This window comes from Microtus pennsylvanicus, chromosome 4 (assembly GCF_037038515.1).
Source record: "Microtus pennsylvanicus isolate mMicPen1 chromosome 4, mMicPen1.hap1, whole genome shotgun sequence".
NCBI lineage: Eukaryota > Metazoa > Chordata > Mammalia > Rodentia > Cricetidae > Microtus > Microtus pennsylvanicus.
In genome coordinates, this window is record NC_134582.1 from 123,139,612 (window position 1) to 123,160,195 (window position 20,584).

Below are 20,584 nucleotides of genomic sequence, written 5' to 3' on the forward strand. Positions count from 1 at the left end.
AAGCTGAGATGCCCACACTTCTGTGATACAGAATCAACTCACATCTGTAATGCTGATGGCCAAACAGCCCCTAGTCTCCTACTCCACAGGATTTCTCTAAGGGAAGGAGTTAGAACAAGCAACCTTGGCTTTTTAGCACATGCTGCACTTTTGAAAGTGCAACATCCTCCGCAGGGTCCTGTGTTTCATCGCATGGTCCCTGGCTAGTGGAGACATTTTAGAAGGTTCTGGAACTTTGGGGAGGTAGAGTAAGTAAGTCAATGGGGGTGGGCCTTGAGATTTAAAAACCAGGTCTCCCTTATTATGTGCCTCCGTTTATTGACTGCAGAGGCAATGGGGCTGGCTACCCCATGCCCCTTCAATCACACTTTCTTTGCTCTGATAGACTATATGTCTTCTTGAACTATCTCCCTTTTCAATCTACAAACCAGAATAAGCCCTGGTCACAAGCATGAGAAAAAAATCACAGCAGGCAATCAATTTACTCAGTACAATGATTTAAATTCCTCAGTCTCCTAACTAACCTCAAATCATGCATGCCAAAAATTAGGTGGCTTTTTGTTTGAACATACACAAATAAAAAAATGGGGAAGTAACCAGTTCATCAGGGACACAAAGCCAACACTGCTTATGAACCTAAAGTTACTGAATTTATTTACTAATTTACTGCTTCGTTATTATCATTTTAGATATAAGTCTGTAGTCAAGGTTGACCATTATTAACTCACAAGCCTCATGCCTCAGTCTCCCCAGTGATGGGATTACAATGTGTGTTACCATGTCTAGGGCTAAACCTACTACATTTAAATTTAAGTAAAATTAAGCATTTTTTTCAGATCCACCAAAGAAAGAAAAATGCACACTATCAGCATTTTTAAATCTAGAAAAAAAAAAAGCACCCTTCTTCTGGCTTTAATTTTTGGTACAGTTCACTGAGAAGAGGCGTTGATTTAATTTTAAGTTTTACTCATTCCACAGATTTCGGAAGAGGCATTTAACTTCCACTAGGGGAGTGTTTTTTAAATCAACGATTGGCTCCACTTCTTAAAAACCATCTAGAAAATAAATAAAAAGCCCCCCTTTAAATTGCCATGACTTCTCAATGATTCTAGGCACACATGTGCAGAATTATCTATTAGAGACACATGCTAAAATATGTGCAGATGAACTGATACGATGCCTAGAATTTGCTCTTAAGCAGTAAAAGCCAGGGAAAGTGGGTGGCGTATTGATGAAACAAAAGATTGGCTTTGAACTGATCCTGGTTAATGTTGAAGAATGAACATATGAGGTTTTGCCCATGACTGAATATGCTTAAATTTCCCATAATTAAAAAAGCTTTCAAAGCAGAATTAGAGAGGCATTCTGCCATTCATTATGAAAAAGGAAAACTGTAAATCACAGTAAGAAACTGTGTTGCATGCAACTTAACAGAACATGCCAAGAGAGAGTTGAGAATTTGAAGACAGTTCACCGTCTCATTAAAATAATTTGTTATGTGTTTGCAGTGAGTACCCCAAGATCTTCAAATGCTAGCCTCAATAATAATAATAAATGGATATCAATCCAGAGAACCACAGTGTTTGTATGGCAAGCACACTGGTAGGTATTACACAAGTTAGTTTACATATAAGCTACCGCAGCAAGTTAGGCATGTACGCATGTGCTTGCCTGAGTTAGTTTAACTCATAGATTGCAGGGGAAGGGAAACCATCGAGAAGTGAATGAGACTGAGAAACCACAACACTGAGTCATATAGGAACAACTCTTGTAGTTACCAAAAAACCTTCATTTATTCAGTTTCATTTTTAAAATATAATCACTAATATTTTTGTTGCTTCTGTTTTACCAAAAACTATCATAAAACAACTGCTTAAATGAAGCAAAACTTAAGCCATTATGGGAATAAATTGGAAAAAAAAACAATTTCACTAAGCCATTAATTTTATTAAACCATTATACCATCTTCTAAAAATCCTATTAATATCTCTGTGAAGGGGAGCAAGGAGGAAATAGAAGTATATGTCAAAATCCATCAGAAGAATAAAGAAGGACGCAAAAGAACCAATAGTCACATAGCTGGGATAAGCTGATATTCTAACTCAGCGGCACACCATTCAGAGAATGGGGACAGCAGAGTGGAGAGAGCAGAAAGTACAGCAACACGGATGGCAATGTCGACACTGACAGGTCCTGTGGAAGATGAGTATCTGAGTGGGCCGTTACGTAAGAGTCTCTGAGAGTTCAAGTTTAGAATGAGGCAAGAAACTGTTCATCTTTATTGGTACTCTCATCCGCCAATTCAAAGATCACGTGCCAGACATAATTATAATTATTTATACACTTTTGAAGGAAGCTACAGTCGGTTTTCATTGGCATAAACTAGTCAAGAAACGTTTCATGCCTTCTTGGTTTAATTCCTTGTCCTGTTTGGGTATGCAGTAAGCTGCTTCAGAGAAAGAATGCACTTTGCTTGTCGTCTTGTCTTGCTAATGTTCACCTAGGTTTTTTACATGGTATGGTTTAGAGCTGTACACACAAGTAGGCTACCCAAGAAGAAGGATCACAGAAATTCCCATTTATCTATAATTTATAGTCAAATTGTTCTGGCAGTAATGGGGTGTGGGTGGGGCTGAACTTCCTTCACCCCTGCTAGGCAAGGGCTCTGGCATGAACAAATATCCCAGTTCTCAGAATTAACATTTTTTGAGCTATGGTTGGGTAACTATGGTCAAAGAAGGTTGTGATGTAGTCTTGGGAAATCCATAGAAAAAAGAAACCTACAAAATAAGTTAAGGGCTTGATGAAGAGGATTCCAGGAGACCCTGAAAGAACAGAAATTGCTAAGAACCCTACTTCTTGCCCAAGAGGCCAGGTGACTTCCCCTCGGGGTCAGGATGCATTCAGAGTCAAATGCCCTGCAGTAAGTCATCTGCTTTCCCTCTCCCCTGGCCCTCAGAAAATTCAAGCAATCTGATAGTATCAGCTTTGACTTAAATGGAACTCACCCTTTGTCCTAGCTTCTGTCTCTGTTACTCTGATAAAAATCCTGGCCAAGAGCAATTTAGGGGAAGAAAGGGTTTAGAAACCAAGATCAGAAGTCAAGAATCCAGGTGCTAGAAACCAAGGTCAGAACTCAAGACCAGAATCCAGGTGCAGGAACTGAAGCAGAGAACATGGAGGAATCTGAGCCCAGGCACTCCTGCCTAGGGAAGGTACTGCCACAGTGGGCTGGGCGTGCCTATTACAATTAACAGTCAAGAAAATGCCACATAGATATGCTCATAGGCCAGTGTAAGGGAGGCAGTTCCGGGGCTCCTTCTTCCCAGAAATGTCATAGCAACAACCAAGATTAGCCACCAACCCTTCATCTGCTTCTGCACAGGAACACACATAGGAATGCAATTCTGATTCTTCCAACACCAAGATTATCCCAAAATGAAAAAAACAGTAAGATTTCCAAGGACTTAGCATGACACTCAGGTCCTAGCATGTTGCAGGCAAGGAAAAAGGCTCTGAAACAGTAATCCTGCAGTCTTCATATCCAGATTCTGTTATTCTTCCTTGTTTCAAAACTAAAGTCTAAATTTTGACTTCTAACCCAATTTTCTATCTAACACTTAACTATACACCTATACTGTAGGCCGTAAAACGTTTGCTTTGATCCCTCAGTGTTACATCCTTGAGAAAATACTGTAAGAAATAATTTGGTCGAGGCTGGGGTAATGCTCAGTTGCTGGAGTACTTGCCTTGAATGCGTGAAGTTCTGGGCCCCGTCCTCAATACCATTTAAGCCAGGCATGATAGCTCAAGCCTGCAAAGGCAGCACTTGATTATCATTCTTAATTGTCTAAGGAGACAATCACCTCCTACAGCAATTAGATCACAAGTTAATCAATGCTATAGCCTTCATTGTACACAATGTACTCAGGAGGTGGAGGCAGGAAGACCAAGAGTTCAAGGCAGCTGAGACCAGCCTGGTATACAGGAAAGCCCTGCTCCGTTCTTTTCAGCGAAGAGAGTTTGCAATAGTGATGGCTGTCCGGGAGGGGGAGAGAGGAAAGGAAGCAAGAAGGGAAGGAAGAGGGGAAAGTGTAGTGGGGGAAAAGTTCTTATGTACTCTATTGCCTCTGGCGATCTTTAGTGGGCCACGTTTGTGTGTTGGAGGGTAGGGAGGAAGTGTGTAGGCACTGGAAGCTTGCTTACTTTCTGATGTCTCAAAAGAGATTCACCACCAAACTGTCTGGGAAACAGGCTGAATGGATGATCATGAGATGACATAACTATCCATTGTGGAAAAAATTAATTACAGATTACTTTAATGGTTATTCACTTCTTATAATCCATGACAGGTTCTAGGCGACTCTTTTCCAAACCACTATATAAATGGGTCATTATGAGCTTTTTAAATTTTTTACATTGTTTAATCAACTATGTTCAACAGCATCTCTGCTCCTTGATAAGGGATAATCAAACAAGTAATTACAAAACTCCTCAAAATCCAATTTTTCTTCACTTCCTCAGCCCTCCCTCTGATGAAATCTCTAGAAACATCAGCTCGCAGGCTTACCGCAAACCTCAGAAACATTTCAAAAAACAACTGTGTCTTGTTCTGTGTAATTATACAATTCCAAAAGCTGTTGGGCATAAATGAGAGGAAATTTGTGCTAGTCTATGGATAACAAGCATATCATTTTCAACATTAACCTTTTACCAAAAAAGGCAACCCTCCAATGCAGCGGCTCTTGGGTCTCTAGTACACTCAGAGTAGCAATAACACAGGACAACAGAAACGGTTTACTAACATTTAGCTTTATCTCTTTCTCTTTAAAAGATGAGCTCACTATGTGACCGAAGATGGCCTTGAACTCACAATCCTGCGACACCTCTTGAGTGCCGGAATTACAGGCATGCAAGAACACACCAAGCTCCTCAAAGCCTGTAAGTTCAGAAGTGTAGGAATAGCAGTCTTTTCTCATCAGGGTAAGGATAAGACTGGGCAACATCACCTATGGGGACCACCTGTCTCCTCTCTGGTCCTCATTCTGCCGTGATTCTGAAATCTCAAGTGCATTTTTAATTTCCCACAAATGAAATCACAGCAGAGAGAATCCCAGGCCCCTTTCTTAGCCCCAGAGATTATATACATGAAAACAAAACCATCTAGTCACTGAAAACTGCACCAGCTCAATTTCCAAATGTTTGGAACTGTCCCTCAACTGGCTATTTTAATCCAGCAGCCCTCAGCGTTCAATCCCAAAACTGCCTTGGTTCTGACTCTTGGAGCTACTGCTTTGCACTTGAAGGAGATTAAAGCACACACCAGCATAGCATCACGGTGCTGGGATCCCTTTACCCTCCAGAGTCCCTTAGCTGTCTTCACCAATCTTCACCCATCACCTAGCTAGAACACTTAATGCTTAGGGACTGTATCTTCAGAACCAAAGCTACCATCACCCAAGTTCTAGGAAACCCCATGTACACTACTTTCTCAAAGAGACAAGAAGGCTCTCATTTACAAGTGGGTCCTAAGCTGAAATAAGCCATCAGAGCCAGGGCACGCCTATTCTCCCAAGCTTGTTTCGTTCGGGTAATCATGAGTACTTCATGCCTACCCGCCTGGACTCAACATTCACTCCTACCCTCTCCATCCACTTCTACCTACTCAGGGAGGCCAGGAGATGCCTTGATCCTTCCCACTAGGTCTCCTAGCCTAGAACACTCTCCTGGCTCAAGACTAGAACACTCTCCTGGCTCAAGATTCTTCCTAAAGGGTCCTGCAACAGTTTAAATAAGAAATGTGCTCCACAGGACATGGTCATGGTTTGAATACACTTGGTCCAGCTGTTCGAGAATCCAGTGGAGACACACTTCAGGAAGTGGGGCCTCCCCAGAGGAAGTAAGTCACTGAGAGTAGATTCTCGGGGCTATATTATCCTTAGTCTCTTCTGTCTTGCTCTGTGCTTCCTGGCTGCCATAAATTAACTAGATTTCCACCATCACACGATCCCCTCTACCATGGTGTGCTACCCAACTACTCTGTTGGGTTGTTTTTTTTTTTTTTGGTTTTTCGAGACAGGGTTTCTCTGTGGTTTTGGAGCCTGTCCTGGAACTAGCTCTTGTAGACCAGGCTGGTCTCGAACTCACAGAGATCCGCCTGCCTCTGCCTCCCAAGTGCTGGGATTAAAGGCGTGCGCCACCACCGCCCAGCTACCCAACTACTCTGGGTGGCATGAACCATCTGTGACTGTGAGCTAAAATAATTGTTAATAATAATCTCATTTACATTGTTTCTATCATGAATATGCTCACTGCTATGCAATGGCAACTAACATACAGTCATTATGCTGATGAGAGTCTTGTTTGTTCTGGTCAACCCAACGCCTCAGACTGAAACATGGATGGACCACTGATTTTCCATCTGGAGGCAACATCCACCTGATGCAATCCTTCCAGGTAAGCCCCATTTAACAACCATGACAGCTCCCTTACATTTGCCCCTTGCCTGCTAAGCGACTTCCCAGGTGATCATCACCACAATTCAGTATATATCAAAGTACACAGTGTTCAACTAAACATGCATGTGCCTGGTCAATAGCAGCACACTCATGATGTTGGCCTCGGGGTTTTACCATGTTTAAAAAGTCAGAATAAAGACTGTTATTGTCCTAATACCTGAGAAAAGTTCTATCACACATGTGAACTCCCAAGCATTTGTCTTTCAAAGAGAGATATTTCCTAAGACCCCTCTTTTTCTCTACACCAGACCCTCCTACTCCTGAGATCAGCCATTGCCGGGGCTTCCTACTTCTTCCTCCTTGGTAGCAAGAAATCTGAACTTTCCTGAAGACTGAGTAATAAAATTCAATTCTTCTGCTTCATTATGTCATGGCTGACACTTGGGTCTGTAATTAGCCCACAGCCTCCAGATGTATGGGTGGGCTATCCGTTCCTATGGCAAGAGGCATTTATTGCACTTGCACGTAGCATCCGGTCATCCCAGCTGTCCTCACCTTCCCAACCAGGCTGATGGTTGTCATTTATTTCTGATTCAAGCATAACCTGTTAGTTCTCCCAGCTTCTCATATGCAAATGTCAATATGAACCAGGTCTTAGAACCAAATATGATTGCTGTTATATACATATATGAGCACAGTAAGATTACAGAGAGATCTTCAGGAGGGGGAAGAGGTCTCAGTTGACAACATGCTTTCCTTGCAAGCATCCCCAGAACCTACATAAAATACCCAGGAGTGGTGGATTGAGACAGTAACCCTAACAGGGGGAAGGACACACAACAGATTTCATTGGCTACTGGTCAATCGGTCTGGTCTAATGGGCAAGCTCCAGTCCATAAAGAGACCCTGTCTAAAAATAAGGTTGACAGCTCCTGAGGAATGAGTCTTCTGGCCTCCTCTGTACACATGTGCATCCTCACACAATGCATGTCCACACACAACAGAGCTCTCCAATATACTACACATAAACACCAGTATTAGGTAGCATTGAATTTTTTGTTGGTTTAGCTCACACACTTCATCCCTTATCTGCATAAAAACTCTTGGGCGTTTACTCTGCAGGGTTTTCTAAGAAATTAAAAAGTGAATAAAACACCACCTCAAGCAAAAGGATGATGAATGGGAAAATACAAATTTCTTATTGTCTCCTACAGTCTTAGCACCGCCCTGGGGAATCTATGCAAATCAGATTTAATATACAAAATGATCAACAGGCCCCAATCTTCAGCCGCAATTTATACCCGAGAGATTGAGGGTCGGACAGTTTAGAAATGAGACACCTCATACAAATTCATACATTCAAGTGTTAAAGGGAATCCAGACGGAGGTACTTCTGATTACTAAATGTGCAAAAGTCATTATCCGTACAATCAGATGAATGAGAACTTGTATCTATAAACAACTTTAACAGAAAGCAAAACTAACTGTTTTTGAAGGTTCTATAACCCAAATTCTCAGGTAACAGGAAAAGAACAACTTTTTTGTCAGTACTCTGGACAGTGGCTACAGCTGAAAGAAGAATTTTGAGCTAATAAGATAGGACAAGAAGCGGGGGTTGGGAGAATGAGGGTGCTAAGGACAGGGGTACCTTCACAGCTGTATAGGTGGACCCTGCCAGAATGTAGGCTCTTGCGGGTCACATGTCCCTGTCACAGCATTTTAAGGAAAGACTGAGGTAAAGGCCTTTGACACTGAAGAAGAAAATCATGCTGATGCTAGATCTTTCCACTCTACATTACCCTAAAAGCTGCGAAGTATTTACAGTGGTCGTCAATGGTTAAACTAGATGGTTAGGCATCGGAGGAATGCAAATTCAAACTGCTTTATCTCATCCCAGTCTTGGCCTCTAGCAAACGAATGAATGCCGGAGACCCTGTGCGGAAAAGAGGAACCCTTACTCACTGGTGGTGAGAATTCAGCTTCCGCGACTATGAAAATGAATATGAAGTTTACACATCATTAATTACACCCATCACAATGAACAAAGTACTGTAAAAATGCCATAATCCTACTCATTATTCCGCATGCTGACACTGAAAATAGAGCTTAATAAATTAAAATTAAATTGAATTAAAATTTAAAAGTATATGAAAATGCTATCCCTGGGGATTAGCCATTGTAAAGAAGGGGTGGGATTGGCTTAAAGTTGATTGTATTACATTTGGGTTTCAATTAATAATTAGTAATCTTAGTGAGCTTAATAATCACTGTATCACATGGTCTCAACAAGAACAGAAAACGGAAGCCCTCAATAAACAACTACCCACAGACTGGTAGAAAAATGTTTCTGTTTCCATGGCAACAGCAATGTTGTCTGAGAATCAACAGGAGGGCATCACCCTGTGATAGAGCACATGTTTAGCATGTACATGATCCCAGCACTAAAGGGACCCCGAAGCAGCTGCTGGTAGTCACGACACTTACTATCCATTGCTGCAATGTCTCTCTGTGTCAGCTCCAGTTTTCCTACTAGCAACTGAGTGGGGGGACGGCAGGGGGAGGGACATGCGTCCCCATATACACATTACACATAGCACACATATACATAACACCATGGCTATAAAGGAAGGGGAGAGAGTGAGGGGAAGAAAAGGGAGAGAGAGAGAGAGAGAGAGAGAGAGAGAGAGAGAGAGAGAGAGAGAGAGAGAACGAACACAAGCTATCGTACCTATGACACACGAAGTTGGCAAAATGCCAAAGATCACTGAATGTAATTAAGAGCCAAGTCTGGATAGTGTACTAATAGGCCAGCAACATTTAGATGAGAAACAAAATAAGGATTACCTAACCCACAGGCAATTGTATCTTTATTCTAAAAAATATATTGACTTCGTTTTGCTTTCATTTCAGCAAAACTATTGTCAAGTTAAGAAAAATCAAGACTTTGGCACAACATGTTTGTATTCACAGAAATCTATCATCTTAATATTTTTCATCAAAAACTACAAACTAAAAAAACTAAACTTTAAAGTAGTATCTCTAGCTATATAGATGCATGTAGGGAAGAGATCTTATGCAGCCATGGATGACCTTGGATTTCTGACGCTCCTGCTTCTGCATCCTGAGTGCTAGGAATACAAACATACGCCACTATGCCTAATTTTATGTGATTCAAATCCAGATCCTCATGAATTCTTGCCACGCACTTTACCAACTGAGCTATATCCCAGAAAATAGATTCTTTCGGTCTATTTTCCTTCTGGACACTACTACACAGAATATCTATTAGCTTACCATTTACATCTACCTACTAAAATATGTAAATTTTAAGTTTTACTATGGATATCCAAAATCTAAGACAGGTAAACAAAGTTAAATAATTTGTCTAGATTTTTTTCACAACTTATTTTGATTAAATGTGCTCATAAAAAATAAAGCTTTGCAATTCCGTCAATGAATCCATGTCTATCCACTGCCAACATGAAAAAAAAATCAAAATTGTCTTCCACCCACATCCCTTCTGGAGTGACATTGGTACATGTGACAGTAACATGAATTAGTATGATATAAGAAGAAAATCCAGTTTCGTTCAATATGATGACATATTCACCAGCTAATATATACAACTCTTGCCAATGCTACTGACTAGGAAGGATAGCTGGGATCATAAATAGGACCAAAAACAAGGAAGGGGTATTTCTCCAACTCAGTGCTACTGCAAAGTGATACTATCCATGAACAAATACCGTCCTAGTTATGAGCTCTTGGAGAAATAATTTGGCCACTGATTTTTTTTCCTTCACTCTGATGATATTAACATCACAATGCACAGTCCCCAGACTCAATAAAGCCGACTGCCTCCCTCACATGGGCGAGCCTCACCGAATCAGTTGAAGGCATGATCGGAACAAAGGGCACAATTTATCTTAGCAAGAAGGAATTTCCCAGCAAAGGCCTTAGGGCTTCACCAGCAAGAACATCTCTGCCTGCTTGTACAGGAGACGGCTTCTTGGGCTCACACTGTAATTTTAAAAGTCTTCTTGCTTGAGTCTTATGTTCCAGTCCTTTCTATCTGATCTCAAACTCACCATAATAGCAGAAGCCAATCCAAAATATATGTATGTGTGTATGTGTATATACATATATGTGTGCGTCTGTGTATGCATATATGAATATATGTAGAGATGGATGGACTGTGCGTGTATATATGTATGTGTGTGCATTTGTACATATGTGCATATATATTTGCATCCTATCACTCCTTTCCCTATGGAGAATTCCAATTAATATTAAATCCATCTCTGAATCACATCATCTTGGTGCTCAAGTCTTTGAATTGGAAGTTATATTCAGTGAGCCATAAGATAATGCCAGGCTCAGAAGATATGTGCAAACTGAGCCTTCCCTTACAGCTAAGATGAGAAGGCAAACTCTCTTCTGGAAGGTGTGCAGAACGGAGGGACAGAGCTGCAGACAGTCTGGAATGAAGGCGCTGTTGTGACTGGAGATCTGAACATAGAATAGAGGCACAGCCCTAAAGTGGAGGAATCACCATAGAATAGGCTGTGGCCATGGAGACATGACCCGGAATATCAATTTACAAGGGAGCTTTAATAAAAACAACAGGAGGTGTATGCTTTTAAGGCCAAAACGCCAAACCGCACTGGCAACAGCTCACCAGTCCGACGGTTTAACCGAAAGACCAGCAACACGACAGAGAGCAGTGGGCAGTGCTGGAGACTCGGGGCTCAGAGTGGAAACAAAGGAGGATGATGTAGGGGAGTCAAGGGCAAAACCATCAAATGTTTCAGCAAACAAGCTGAGTTCAGAGGATTTGTCTGTTGCAGGTGCCAGGAGACTTCCCCAAAGAATGAACCTCAGGCACATGTGGGGCATTAGAAGGCCCACCCGGAGCAGGAAGTGGGCCAGAGGGGAGCTGAGGCCCTGTGTATATTAGGCCGTGTCGTCTGAGCAGGATAGGGACAGAATCTCTGGATGAGGGAAGAGGAGGGGCAACAGGAGGCATTGGCCAAATGAGACCAGGGCTCTGGCAATGAAGGAGATAAAAGAGGAAGTAACTGAGGAAAGCAGTGTCCAAAGGCCAAAGAAACACACCAGATGAACTCGCGCTACTAGTCCACACACAGCCACAAGCATGCTCGCTTTATATTACACATGTCGCTCAGTGGAGAAGCTGGAGAAAATAAGTGCACTTATGACTCACGAGAAAAGAAAATCTGCTCCTGGCTTTGTGCTTAACAGTTTTCACGCAACAAGGGAAAACCCAAATAGCATCTGATCCAATTTACATAACTTTACATAATTTCATGATTACCGTTCGCCAAAGAAGTTCCAGACCACAGCTCTTCCGTTTATTTGCCGCCAGAAAAGACAAGATGAGAAACACTCCGGGCAAGCAGCTTCCCACTCTGCTCTCAAAGATCACAAGAAGAGGCCGATGGCTTGTCTCCGTGAGTGTTAGCAATATTCCAAGCTCGCCCATTCTCATACAAAAGCTTCTCACTGAATTTTACCAGAAACCAAACGATGGCTGACACCACCATGCTCGGGCCTTTTCACAATCATCGATTTCAAGACTGGGATTAGTCACCCTTGGCTTAAATCTATACACGTCACCTGATTTAGGATCAGCCACATTCTCTTCAAATGTGAAATAAAAATGCCACCAGCCAACTTGCATGGTTTTTCTAAGGATAGAGTTAAACATTTGGAACGACAAAAGATAGGCACACAGTAAGAAATAGTCTGCTTCAGAGAGCTGAAGCAATAGCTAAGTTCAACCGAGAATCTATTGTACATGCACTGACCTGAGTTCATTGCCTCCAAACCCACATTATATATATATATATATATATATATATATATATATATATATATATATATATATATATATATATACACATACATACATATATATATATATACATATATACACACATATATCATACCAACACTAGGGGGCCAGGACAGGCACGCCACTGACCAGCCAGCCTAGACAAAATCAACAAGCCTCAGGTCAATGAGAGACCCTGTCTCAAAAACCAAGGTGGCTCTTGGCTGAAAAATGACACTTAAGGTTAACTTATGTCCTCCACACTGACATACACATATATGTGGATATGCCTGCACACATATACAAGCACACACAAGTGTGTGTGCACACACACACTATATATATATACATACATACATATATATGTGTGTGTATATACATATATATGTACGTATGTGTCTGTGTATATATATTTATATATATATATTTCTGATTTTAAGTGGAGCACTATGCTATAAACATAAAATTCGAGATTGATTTTTCACTGTACAAGACAATGATAAAGGGAGACTAGTACACAGTAACTGTCAAGAGTCAATACAAACACCAAACAGGGATTCACAAGAGAAAAGATTAGCTGGGCATAGAGACCCATGCCTGTAATCCCAGCACCCAGAAGGCTGAGTTGAGAGAATCATTAGATTTAGACATGATGAACTGTATAGAAAAAGTACAGCTGTCCCATGGTACACAAAGGGGATGGAATCTGGGACTCTGAATTCATGGATGCTCCATTCTTATGTGAAGTTTCATACAGAGCTAGACATGTGCTTTGCAGGCATCTCTAGATTACCTTAACCCCTAATGCAATACAGAGACAATGTAAATAGATGATATTGGGTACTGTTTAGAGAATACAAAAGTATGTACCCGCTCAGAACATGTGAAAATTTGTTTTAATATTTTTGATCTAGGTTGAATCTGCAGATTTGAAATCCACAGGGAACAGAATGTATTCATTACTTACTCATAAACGTTTCTGCTTTACATAGGAACCATCAAAACTGCCTCCACTCCTCTGGTCTCCGTTGTTTTTCCTCCCAAAAGCTAAAGCACAACTCTGGCTCCCGTTTGTGTTGGAGCCCTTTCATAGATCTCATCAGCCACACTTCTTTGAAGTCTTATAGCTGAGACTTTTATTTTTATTTTAAGACAAGGTCTCATGTAGCCCAGGTTGACCTCAGATTGGCCATGTAACCAAGGCTGGCTCTGAACACCTGATCTTCCTGCCTCCACCACCTTCCCAAGTGTTGGGATTATAGGTGTGTGCCACCATGCCAGGTTAAGCAGGACATTTCTGAACCTGGAGAAAGCTTGAGATTGCTGATCTAACAGTTTGCTCCTCATGGATTGACAGGCCTGCGGTCACATGCATAGAGATTATACAAAGACATCTGCAACCTCTTGTCTCCATGGCTGATGCTCAGGCACAAAGAATAAACATATAAGACACACCAGAATAAAAAGATCCAGGGAACAAATGATCATTTAAAGAGGTGGCTGCTGTAGGTGCTTGCTGCCCTGTAGAATGTAGATTCAACTGTGTCTATATGCCTATTTTTGTCAGAGCCCAAAGATTTGAGCTTTTAATGATGTTATTTGAAAGTGATTCATTGTTTAAATCAAAACATATAAACACACACACAAACACACACACAGACTCACATACATATACGCTCATGATTGTTCACAAACCAACTCCAGTCTAATCTACACTATGGCATGTGTCTACACAGCTATGGTGCATGTCTACACAGGCTCTGCACCTGCTCAAAAAAACTTTACACCCATGTGAGTTATTTTAAAAGGTTTACTGGGTGCACATTGCTTCCTACCAGCATGTCCTTCTCTCACGCGCCATTTTGAAAAGCTGGCTTTGGAGCCAGGCATGACGGCACACTCCTGTAATCTCAACACTTAGGAGGCTGAGGTCGGAAGATCACCACAAGTTCAAGGCCAATGTGATCTACATAGTGAGGTCCAGGCAAGCCAACGCTAGAGCCTAAGACTCTACTTTGAAAAATAAGAAAAGTGACTTTTGACCAAAGGATTTTTTTAAAAAAAATAACAACTATGATTTATTTATTTACTGTCATACTTATCAAATATATTCTATCTTTTCTTGTACCAATATTGCTTCATACTTTGTACATCAAATTATTTAATAGTTAATAAGTCTCCCTGCTTCCCTCAACTCCAAATGTTCAATTAAAGAGACTAACCTAGCCACGCACGGTAGGAAAAGTCTGTAATTCTAGCACTCAGGAGGCTGATGCAAGAGGATTGTGGGCTTAAGGCCACAATCATCAGTAATTTTTGTTAATAAACAAGATTTCCAAAGGAATAAACGTGTTTAAGTACCACTAACATTACTAAAATGTCCTTTTAAATCTTGAAATTTTTAAATGAATATTGTCTTGCATGGGAGATGGGTCGGTGGTTAAATGCTTCCTAGAGCTTGGATCTCCAGAATCTATGTAAATATCAGGTAGCCATGGCAGTCTGGCCTGTTCACTCCATCCTCAGAATGCAGAGAATCCCCAGAAAGTAGCCATATTAGAAAGTTCTGGGTCTGAGTGAGGGAGGCTACGTCATTGAATAAGGTAGAGAAAAGAAATAGAGGATGATTCCCAGTATCACCTTCAGGTCTTCACCTGCCCAGGCACAAACATGCACACACATCCGTTCACATGTGTGCACACCACATATACAAATACACATATGCACGCATGCACGCGCGCACGCACACACACACTCACACGCAAATAGAAAAAGAATAAACTAAAAATGAATAGTCTTATAAAACATCAAATTCTCTTTCCCACAGTCATGGTTAATTAATGATTGTGGACAAGCGAGTTCTGTGTTAGGACATTTTAGCGCTGTGTCCCGCCCAGCAGCAACTCTTCCTTTACAACCAACTAGAGTGCTCACCGCACCAGAGAACTTGGCAGATCTACCCCCAAAACATAAGGCCATCTTCACACTTTCTCCTCACACTTCATGAATAAACATTCCTTTATTCAAATAAGATATATATATATTAACTAACTCTGGTAAGGGTGATCCCACTTTGAAATGGTATATACAGTCATTCTGGCGCGCCTGCAGGTGTTTGCAATTCAAATTACAGAAATTTTAATAACGGCAAAAATAAAAATTAGTGACAGGACTCCTAAGGCCCTGTAATTCCAACACGCTTATTGCAGCCGCCAAAAGCACACATAAATACTTGCCTGTTTAGAAGCCGAGGGCTTTTATTGTCCTGCATCTCCACAAATATTCACCTGCAATCTCACACAGGAGCATCCTTCAAAGAAGTCAATGGGAGCCATTCAGAGCATCAGTGCACCAACGCTCCCGGGCCCCTGACATTAAGAGGTAATGTTGCTACGTCTGAATACATAACAATGAAAACAGTCATTGGATTAAATGATTTCCGTACATTATCACCATAAACAATAATTATTTGGCAGCTGCCCTTTGCGAGCATGGTGCACACTTATGAATAAATCAAGCCTTATTGATTTACTAAGCCAAAGCGCTTTCCATTTTGCTCTGCTAATAGGCGCTCTAATCCCTCGCTGCACTTAGTGAGGCTTTAATGTAGTACGTCTCTTAATACTTTTAATATGAAAGATTAGCGCTGGTTAGCCCCGGAGCAGGAGCGCTAACTGCACTGTCAACGGCCAATTGGCCACTGAACCCAGTTGTCTTTGAGCATGTCCTTGTTAATGGAGTCCTCTGACTGCTGATGGGAACCACATCAGAATGACATGAACTGGGAATGCTGCCCTGCTGATTTTCCCTCCTAACATTTAACATATTTATAAAGTCCTACATCCATTCAAAGCTCAAGCTAAAAGAGTGCAGCAGGAAAACAGTCTTTGGGCCCCATCAAACTGGCATCTAAAATAATAAAATCTGGATTCAGGGATGCAGCTCGGTTGGTATAGTGTTTGCTTAGCACAAAGCCCTGGGTTCAGTTGCTAGCACCCCATAAATACCTTGCATCAAACAATGAATCAATCAAGTTGCTCTCTTATTGATGCAGAGACAACTTTAGATAATGAAAAGACCTTGAACCCTGTAACTTCAGCCTGAGGAGGGACCTCCTTTTTCTCCTCCCATGAAACGGTAGGCAAAAGCCCATTTACTCCAAGCTGTCATTGGTTCCCCGATCACTCACTGCAGAACTAGAAACTCTTAGTTCTCTACATTGAAAAGGGGAACTTAACTCCCTAATTATTGATCAAAGGACACTCTACCCAGGCAGTCACAAGCGTATTCTATCCTAGACATGCATGGTTGTTAGGTTTTAATTGTTAACATGCCCCATCTCAAATCACCTAAGGTGAGTGTCGATTGAGGAATTGTCTAGATCAGGTTGGTCTGCAGACATGTCTGTGGGAACTAATCCTGGTGCTAACTGAGGTAGGAAGAGCCACGCTGAATGTGAGTGGCTTCATCTCACTTGATGGACCCTGGACTGTTTACAGGTATTGGGAGCAGGCGAGGAAGCGTTAATTCTCTCACTGCTCTTGACTGGGTGTGATGTTTTCAGTCCCTGCGTTGACTTCGCCATCCGCAACAGATTGCACCCTGGAATTGTGAACCAAATCAACCCTCTCTTCTCCACGTGGCTTCTGCTAGGAGATCTCTTCACAGCAGCGGAAATTAAACCATCGTCCAACAGAGACACAGGCATTTTTTTCCTATGCTTTTCATAGATTCCGAAGCCCACATGCATGGATCCTAATCCTAAAACAAACTCCATACTGCATTCATAAAAGAGAAAAGCAGTCACACTTTCCTCCTTTAACTGGAATCACAAATGCAGGAAGGATGGACCAGATAGCTCCCTGAGATTACAATACAGAAACCCTCACTTCAAAGATAGACTGCTGGAGAGGGCTGAGGGACTCGGAGCCAAGTTAGTGGTGGATTCTCCTAAGAGCTCAGATCTTCTAGTCCACTGCAATGCCCCGTCTTCACTTTGATTCCTGGTACCTGTAAAAAGCCTGAGTTGTGCTGAAGTGATAGCTATCAGTAAAGTTCTTGCTTTGCAAGCTCAACAAATAAACCAGATCTCCAGAACCCAGGCCTGGCAGCATGAGGTTGTCATCCCAGTATTGGTGAAAGCAGTTCCCCTGGGCTCCCTGGACCAGCCTCGCCTAATCAAAGAGCCCAAGGCCAACTAGAGACCCTGTCTAATAAAAAACAACACAGTGGATAGACCTGAGGCAAGACAGCTAAGCTTGTCCTCTAGTCCACACACACACACACACACACACACTCACGCACACACACACACACACACACACACACACCTCATGTGCACATACAAGCTCCACATCACCATGGAGCCTCTCAGACAGAAACATTAGGGTCCTGGACTGCTATTTCATATTTTGCAATGACCTTTAAATTCAACTACAACAAAGATAAAGATCACCGAGGCACAGTTGCAGCATTTATAGTATTAACTCACTAAGAAAACCATACAATAAAAATCCCCATTCAAAACACAGATTCCCCCAGTCCCTGTAGAACAACCGCAGCCTCTGGTTATGAAGCAATAATTACTCCTCCCCCACAGAAATCAATAAAACCTCTTGCCCCATGAACCTGCTATTTCCTGACTTTGTTCTCCAAACTAAAGATTCCCAAGTCATATTGATTACATAGTAAATTTTTTTAAGTTCTTTACAAGACAGCACTGAAGAAATCCTCAAGCTAACATAGCTCGCTGTTGTTTGAAAAGATTTCTCATCTTTCCATCAAATTAATGGTCTCCCTTTTTCTAAGTTTTTCTCCATTTTTCATTTTCATCTTGTCATTTTAAAGGCATCTCTGTCTTGGTTAATAGCACAGAGTCTGCAGGATACAAATTTGATGGTGTTTCTGAGACTTTGACAACTGCCATATTTTTCTTCCAAGTGAGAGAGGGGGTCTGATGAATAGACTGTGCCTTGTCTCCCCGAGGACAGCAGGGACTGTCCCAAGTGAACCCAAGAGCTCTTAGAGCACTAACATTGGAACGCCAGAGCTCTGGAATTGGGGTCACAAAGCAGCTATTGTAAAGTGCAACCACCAGGCTGGTGAGAGGAAGCAAAACGCTCCAATGGACAAAGCTGCCTGCTGCCAAACCTGCCAGCCATGTAGGAAGAACTGACTCCTGTATGTTGTCCTCTGATCTCTGCAATATACATGTGTGTGCACTTGCATACACTCATACAAACATACACATACAAATAAAATTTTAAAATGTGATTTGTTTTATATTTTTAAAAAAGTAGATTGATAGTAGATGAGAATGAAGAATAACTTTAGAGAGATAAAAAACATCCCAGGTCTTGATAGTAACACTACTTGAAGAATCTTGTGAATAGAGTAAAAAAAAAAAATCACTGAACTTAGACAAATGTTTACAATACATGAATTATGTTTTATAATTATACAGGGCCAGGGCACAGCTCAGTAGTAGAGCATTTGCGTAATATTCTCAAAGTCCTTGCAACATTAATTAATCAATTAAGTTACATTAAACACACACACATAATTGAGATGTGAGCGACACCAAGGTCCCAACAGACGTGTTTGTGAGTACAGATCACTTCTGACCTCAGGGACCAGTGGGAAAAGAGGAGAAAGGAGACAAGTATTCCAGGCATAGGACAGAACAGACACAAAGATCCAAAAGGATGCCCTCTCTCTTTCTTCCGGGACAATAAGGGGTCATGATGTCAGCTGAGGTCAGGGCAATGGATTCAACCCCGACAAATGTCACAGAAAAGCAACTCTTAAGCCTCAGCCAATTGGATGACCCCACTTAAGCAAGCCATCAATTATGCATAACAAAGGGATAAAATAAAAGCCACAGATCATTCTTCCATATCAGAAAAAAATCATACCGGAGGTTGGGGTGGGGAGCAAAGGATACAGGAGATAGAAGAGAAGAAGAAAATTGAGGGGGAGAGAGAAGGAAAAGAACAGGGAGAAGGGAAAGGAGATGGGAAAGAGGGAGGGGAAGAAAGATGGAGAAGGAGAGGGAAAGAGATTACTCCAAAGGAAGGGCAGCTGTCTGGGTACAAAGATCTTGAAATACCCTTGGGACACAGCATCAAAGCCATTGGCTACCACTGATGTTATAACCACACAATACAACAGAGATCAGAGTCAAATACTTGATTGAACTCAGCTCTCACCGACCCATAGGAGCTTCTTCAATGCCTTCCTCCCCAGCAGGAGCCCTCAACTTCAGCACTTCAGGGAGGTTGAACCTGATAATACTTAATTGTGGAGATGTCCCGTGCATTGGAGGAGGCGCAGGGTCTGGTTTGGTCTCACTAGGTGTTGGTGGCATCTCCTTCCATCAGGGCCAAAAGAGTACTTCCAGACATTGCCAGATGTCTCCGGGGAGAAAACCTGCCCCAACGGGGAACCATTGTCTTGCAGGGACTAAACTGATCTCGTGTCTATATGAGCCCGTACCACTGCTTTGAGTGATCTCAGTGCTCATCAGTTTAGCTTTCTTCCTGTCCCATAACCTCAGTCTGCCCACAGTAAGAAATGTCAAAAACTAAGTGCAGGGCTAGGGATGTGGCTCAGTTGGTAGAGTGTTTGCCGGACGTGCAGGAAGCCCTGGGTTCAATCCCCAGCATGGTGTAAGTGGGGCAGTAGTGAAAAATGTCTATAATCTTAGCACTGAGAAAGTCGAAGCAGAAAGAGCAGAGGCAAGGTCATCAGTCTGGGCTACGTAAGACCTTGTCAAAAGCAAGGGACAGGAAGAGAAAAGAAAGCAAACAGGCAAACTTATGGGGAAAAAAATCAATGTAGGGGGATTGAAGAAGCAGCACCATGTACTGCTATAGTGAAAAACCCAAGCTCAGTTCCCAGCACCCAAGTCAAGTGGCTCACAACCCAATCACCTGCAACTTCTGCTCCAGGGGATCCATTGCCCTCTTCTGGGCTCATAAAATCATGTGCACTCAGCTACACAGAGACACTCACATATACACATAGTTCAAAATAAGTTAATTTTTAACAACAAAAAAAAATTTTGTTCAAAGCAAGACATCTAATTCCCAAAGAGTCTTCTCTCCTCTCTCTCTCTCTCTCTCTCTCTCTCTCTCTCTCTCTCTCTCTCTCTCTCTCTCACACACACACACACACACACATCCAGCTTAACTTTATCTACTACCATCCAAAGACAACCTGAGAATTGGTCTTGAACCTTTTTCTTCCTATATGATCCAACTGATTGAAGACC

The 20,584-nt window shown here is 41.9% G+C and overlaps 1 protein-coding gene across 4 annotated transcripts in view; it reads right to left on the minus strand.

Moving 5' to 3' along the window:
* Positions 1-20,584, minus strand: part of Sfmbt2 (Scm like with four mbt domains 2) — a 178,912-nt gene that overhangs the window by 122,395 nt on the left and 35,933 nt on the right. The gene's annotated exons all lie outside the window — the stretch shown is intronic.